Source organism: Eumetopias jubatus, unplaced genomic scaffold, assembly GCF_037043125.1.
Source record: "Eumetopias jubatus isolate StellerSeaLion01/CBP00866 unplaced genomic scaffold, mEumJub1_p1.0 scaffold_4, whole genome shotgun sequence".
Taxonomy (NCBI): Eukaryota; Metazoa; Chordata; class Mammalia; order Carnivora; family Otariidae; genus Eumetopias; species Eumetopias jubatus.
Genome location: NW_028274810.1, coordinates 178,150,815 through 178,157,624, shown reverse-complemented (window position 1 = coordinate 178,157,624; position 6,810 = coordinate 178,150,815).

Sequence of the window (6,810 nt, the reverse complement as noted above, 5' to 3'; positions counted from 1 at the left end):
GCTCCCTGCTCAGCGGGGAGCCTGCTTCTCCCTCTCTCTCTCTGCCTCTCCCCCCGCTTGTGCCCTCTCTCTATATCAAATAAATAAATAAAATCTTTTTAAAAAAACCTTTAAAAATACTATATGTTAGAAAAGGTCTCATACAGTTACAAAGATGGATATTTCTGACATCTTTAGAAAGAAGCAGTCTAAATGGCCACCAAGTCAGGAACAAATGAACAAAATACAAGCATAAGATAGAACACTCTACAACATGCAGAGACAGCAAAAATGTAATACTGTGTAAAAAAGATAAGATAAAATGATACTGATATAGTGAATGCATTAATAAAAACATGCAAAAAATAATACTATGTAATTTTACATGCATTTTGATGAACTGGAAAACTACACACTAATCATAGTGATTGCCTCAGGAAAACGGGTCAGACGGTGGGACAGGTTATAATGGTCAAAGGAGATGTTAGCTTCATGTTATGTTTCACATTTTTAACAAGCAGAGAACGCAGATATGACAGCTTTTTTTTTATACTTAACTCTTGGTGATAAGAAAGTCGGTATTCTTAATTCTGTTATCATTGTTTTAGCTTTTTATAAATTTTAAATTTATAAATTTATTGTCCAAAGTAAAAGTAAAATAAAAAGAACTCAGAGCCTGAGAATTTAAAAAATGATTTGTTTGGAGCAGTGATGGAGAGAAGACACTAGAATCATGACTGGATCAGAGCTGAGTAAATGTAACTTTTAGGGTCTCCTTCTCAAGCTATGCACCCTGAAATCTGTGGAGGTGAATATATACACACATTATTATTATATTTACATAAAATTCTATTGTTTTATTATTTATATATTATATGTAGTATATATATAAAACAAATATATATACATATATATATTTACATATATATAAAACAAAACTGGTATGCTGAGATGTGCACTGTGAACCCCCAAGGAGAACCTTGGCTGAGGGGATAAAAAGCCATTTAAAAACCGACATTTCATTAGCATGGGATGGAAGTGTTTGTATACTTTATATACTTCATCAGGACTCTTTAAAAGAAACTCCAAGGGAAGGAGCAACGGCCAACATTTTTTTGCAGGGGGGCTATTTTTATACCGTTAACCAATAGTGGCTTAAGGACACAGAAATTAGAGACCCGTAGTTGGAGAGAAAGAAAGGAGGAAGAACTACAGATGTCCATCAACGGATGAACAGATAAAGAAGATGTGGGGTGTGTGTGTGTGTGTGTGTGTGTATTTAATGGACTATTACTCAGCCATCAGAAAGGATGAAACCTTACCATTTACATCAGCATGGACAGAACTGGAGGGTATCATGCTGAGTGAAAGAAGTCAAGCAGAGAAAGACAATTTTCATATGGTTTTACTCATATGTGGAATATAAGAAACAGCACAAAGGATCATAGGGGAAGGGAGGGAAAAACAGAATGGGAAGAAATCAGAGAGAGAGAAAAACCAGGAGAGACTCTTAACTATGGGAAGGAAACTGAGGGTTGCTGGAGGGGAGGTGGGTGCCAGGATGGAGTAACTGGGTGATAGATGGGCATTAAGGAGAGCACATGATGTGATGAGCACCAATGAATTACCGAACTCTACATCTGAAACTAATAATGTTCTCTATGTTGGTTAGTTGAATTTAAATAATAAATAAATAAATAAAATATTCCTAACATTTTAGAGCTCTCCTTTTGAATTTTAAAAACCCCAGGAAGTCCTATATGATATTATTTATGCATTTAAAATCCACCGATTGAAAAAAATAATTGCAAAAACCTATTTTGAGTTAGGCAATATTTCTCAAGAAGATTTACTTAATTACTAATTCAAAATTATCTTTCGATGCTTGAAAAATAGTAGCATACTGTTTTTGTTTATAGGCAATAGATGAAGTATCTCTGATTCTGTGGACCTTTATAACAATTTTGTAGACCCCTACCTCTTTCCATCAGATTGTGGCAACATTAATCTGGACATAACCTCTGGTTTTAGGTGTAAGATGATTAGAATAAATGGAAAAACAACTCCACAGAAATTTGTGGCTTGAGTTCAGTAGAGAATTCTGTGGACTTAGAAATGGATTAAGAAAGCTTATTTGCCAAATGCTAAGTGGCAGAAACAGGACTCAAATTAATCTGATTGATTTCAAAGCTTGCGCTCCTTCCACCCAACACACAACACTATTTTTGAACATTGCATTTTGTACCCAACGCTAGGATGACTAAAACACAGTTAAAGCCAAACTCAACACAAGCCCTAAAGTAAAGATTTGAGCTTTAGATAAATCAGTTGTTATATTATACTGGTGGAGGTTTATTTTACATTATTCCAACCAAGACCTTCCCTGGGAGCGAAAGGCTGAGCAAACAAACCTGGTCCATCCATGAGGCAACCTGGCAATGTGGGCGGGGCCCTGCTGAATGGGCAATATTCACTGTCTTACTCTGTATCTGTGGATGCCTCATTCATGCATCCCGAGACCCTCTGTAAAAATTGTCTTTCCATTGTCCAATTTTAGCAAAAAGAGAGTCAGGGCAGACCTGGATCTCCTGGACAAATATTTAACTGAAGAAAGGAATCAAATCACCTGGTGTTTAACATCCGGGTACTCCTGACCAGGAACATGAACAGCTAAGCAATGAAGCTGAAATCCTTAGTCATATTTCCAGGAGCCAAATGCTGACTCCCATTTGGAGTATGTTCCTGAGTAGAGTCCTGCCTCTATTTTGAAATGCAAGCACCATGGGAGCAGAAGCTGATTCACACATCCCCCCTGCTATCTCCCCAGCACCAGCACCTAGAACAGTGCCTGAGACATAGAAGCACTTAAATATTTGTTAAATGAATGGATACTAGTGGCTGTGGGATTTTTATTCCTTTCCTGTTAGTATAAGTTATAAACATAATTCCCTTGGAATAGTGATGATACCTTTGAGCAGAAGACCAAGATTCAGCTTAAGAGCTGATAATCTCACTAGAGTATCTGAGAGCTTCAGCAAAGTGTTCACTCCCTTAATTTCCCCATCTCAAGGCTAGTGGGCCTTTCCAAGTCCTTCACCCATGATCAGTGATGCGTTCCATAGGTAATGTATGTAGTTTACTTGCACCTACCTTACCTCATTCAATCATCACAGCTAATCTTTAAGTAGAATAATAATGCTTATTATTATTATTATTATTATTATTATTATTATTCCAATTTTACCAATGAAGAACCAAAATGTTCTTGTCAGGACTCAAACTAGTCCAAACAAAATGAAACGCAAAAAGGTTAAAAAAAAAAAAAAAGGTGATTCCAAATAACTGAAATGTCCAGAACCGGATCCAGGTTAAGTTTAGAATCAGTGACTCAAAACATGTCAGAGCTCTCTCATGTGGGCTCTTCTCAGCTCTGTGGGCTTCCTTCTCTGCGGGTTAAAATTTATTCTCAGGTAAGTTCATTCCAGTTCCATAACTGGAAACTCAGTCAATACCATCCTTATAGCTTATGATCCTGGAGAACAATAGCTCACTTATTCCTCTTTCCAAGAAACTTTAGTAAAATTCCCAGATTGGGCCAGTTTGGGCCATGTGTCCACCCATCCCACACTAATCACCGCGGCCAATGGAGTGTTTACATTGCCCCAGTCCACATCATGTTATGGAGGAGGTCAGGTATTGGCCACCTTGTTAGGTAGAAGAGAGAGAGTTCCTACAGAAAATTGTTGGGCAGACGAAATGTGACAGACTGTCCTCAATACCAAAGCACAAAAAATTCAGTTCCACATACACAATTCCATTGCCCCTAAGAGGCTGAGAACCTGAGTGCATAACACATTAAGTATTTACTGAGTAACTAAATAAATGTGAACCTGTGTTCTAACTCCCAAACCCATGCCCCATCTACTATGTGGGTAGCCTTCTATATTTTCAGCAAAATGCAGAACTACCCCCAAGTTCTCAAAGTGAATAGGATTCACCATGTGGGTTGACATAGAAAATTGAACCATAAAAATGGTCATTCTTAGAACAGTGCTACATAATATTGACCTAATGCTTTCTATTACTCTTGATTGTAAGGATTTCCTAATTGATCTAATGGTTTGAAAATGCTTCATTTTCTGTGCACTTAGCCAGCCAACGTCAGAGGTAGTTTCACTCAATAGGAATGACAGAACTTGCTCCCTTAAGAGATGAGGAACAGAACCATCATGTTGCTACTATTTCTGTCTTCCATCTAGTAAGTCTTATCCCCTCCTCCTTTTCTGATTGATAAAACACTTGACTTGAATTAGTGAGAAAATGAGTGGGTAGCATCTGTAAAGTTTTTAAACCTCCCTTTTATCTTGCAAAAATCCAAATGATTTTTATTTTCACTTCAAGAAGAAAAAGAGAAACGAGTCTAAAAAGTATCAAGCGCAGGTGGAACCATTTGCATTTATGTTCTGACACTAAAGTATTTTTCTAGTGTCAACAAATGGAGAGCTTTATTTTAAATGTTGCTAGACTCTGCCTAAGCGTCATTATTCCAGTCCGCTCCGCTACAAAAAGGACAGATACTCTTTCTTTATAACCTAGGATTCCTGGGGAAAGATTGAGGCAACCCTTCTGGCTGGGAGGAAAATGTGTGACTTTTCATTAACGTTAACAGGAGTGCTTTGCGCTGAAATAGCAGACTCCATGTTTTTAAATGCTTGAGTGATGATTCACACAAAGCGGGGAAAAGCCTTTTTGTCTTATGCAGCTCTGCCCACTGTTGGCAGTACTGGGATTACGAATCACAAGGGGCTGTCCTTCTAAGACAGTACATCCATCCACAGACATGCCAGAAAGATGTCATGGCTCCTCACTGCAACATCAAGGGACAAGGCTTCCAGGTAACACTCTTGTTAGACCCTTATGAAAAGAAAGACTAAGTTAATTGAAAAACTGCTTAAGGCTGTATCTTTTCTCTGGTAGGTTTAAAGTCAGAGAAAAATAATAGTATTGCTCCTGTATTTGCAAAGGCTGAAGAAAATCCACTGAAGTACGTGGACACAACAAGCTAATCCTGGTAATTTTTCCACCCCGTATTTACCACATAAACAGAATGACGCTGTTTTCTTATGTTCACTTCTAAATAAGAAAAAAAAGTATAACTTTACAACCTTTTAAGTAAAATAATTATGAAATAAGAAGAGATATTAATGGTTTTTTAAAGATCCAATAAATCATGTAAACTAGGCTTTCCAAGTAATGTTTGCAAGTTGCTGAAGATCTGAAGAGAGGAAGAAATGACTGAAATTAATTCCGAAGACAAATCCCCATCAAAATGAGAAATAGTGCACTAGCTTATATTAAATGAAAAATCACTCGGGTGGCATAAAGCAGATAGAATATCCCTTTTTTTAAAGGAATACAAATATGCAAAGGAGCCCTGTGTGAAAATAAGCAAAAAAGAGACTAAAAGACTGGACGCTGACCAGGTAAGGGATGAGGCCATGAGAGCACCACGGTGGGTTTGCCCACCCTTTGGTCTTGCTCTGTCTCCCTACCCAGTACTCCCCCAGCCTGGGGACCTCTGTGTTCAAATAAGTCTCCATGGGCCAGCAGAGGAAGGCCCAGTGCCCACCTCCTCTGCTTTGCCTTGTGGATGCCCATCTCCAAAGTCCTTTCCGATTTGTCTTCTATGGCACAAAGTCTGCTGGGTCTGGAGAAAATGGGGAACCTACAGGGTTACAGGATGCTGAGGGGGGAGTCGAGGGGGCCGGGCCCACGCATCCTCTTAAAGAACACTTTTAGAAAATAGAAACAAGGTCAGAAGCTGATAGAACAACCACATGGTCCATTAGTTTTTATCAAGAAGACACGCCCATCCTGAGCATATGACCCTGAACAACTGTGTTGTCAGCAAGTCGAAAAGAAGAAGGGTGATGTGGCTTTAGGATAATGTGAAGGGCCAGGAAGCTGCTGGGTGTTTTCCAGATCGCAAATATTTCTACCGTGAAATCAAGGACTGCTGAGAAGAGATGAGGGCTGGGGGAAACACACACACACACACACACACATACACACGCAGATTATGTTTTACATTCCCACAAAGATAAGTAAATCTATATTTAGTTGTAACTGAGGTTTGTTTGTGTCTGGTAGCAAGTTCAGAATCTTTTACCTCATTGGGAAATCTGTCAAGCCTCAAAAGTGTATGGGAGAAAACATGCTGTGGGAACCTATCAAAGAGACTGAAAATAGTCCTTACTTTCGAGGTGTTTAAATGCTACCTGTGAGGAGCAGACATGGGCCCAATACAGTTTTTTGAGGGCAATTTACAAGTAAGACATTTAAAGCATGTGAGAGAACTACTTTCTATTTCTTGGAGTCTGCAGCGTAACGGGAAATGTTTGTAAATGACCCGTCCCACAAAGTAAACTGAGGACAGCTAGACTCATCTGCTCATCAGATGAGTGACTCACGAGGAGAAGAGCTTGTACAAGTAAGGAGGCAGCCTCACACCCCGGCTCTCAAGCCAGGAGGTGGAGCAGGCACCTGTCCCACCTCATCATCTTCTCCATCTTGCTTCTTGGCCCTGATGTGTCTCTGCCTGCCCACATCTGTGGGCAACAGGCCTGCCAGCCCCCAGGTTGCCCTCTTCCAGACCACCATGCATAACATGAGGGGCTAATGTCCAGACACCTCAATCCCCTGTTCAAAATTCTTCTGGGCCTTGTTGCCGGCTCTGTATCATTTATCCTCCAGTGTCTCCGGTGTCTATTATGGTGCATGCTACTTACGTGCTCATAATTAACTTGCATAATGAATCCATTATCTCCGGTA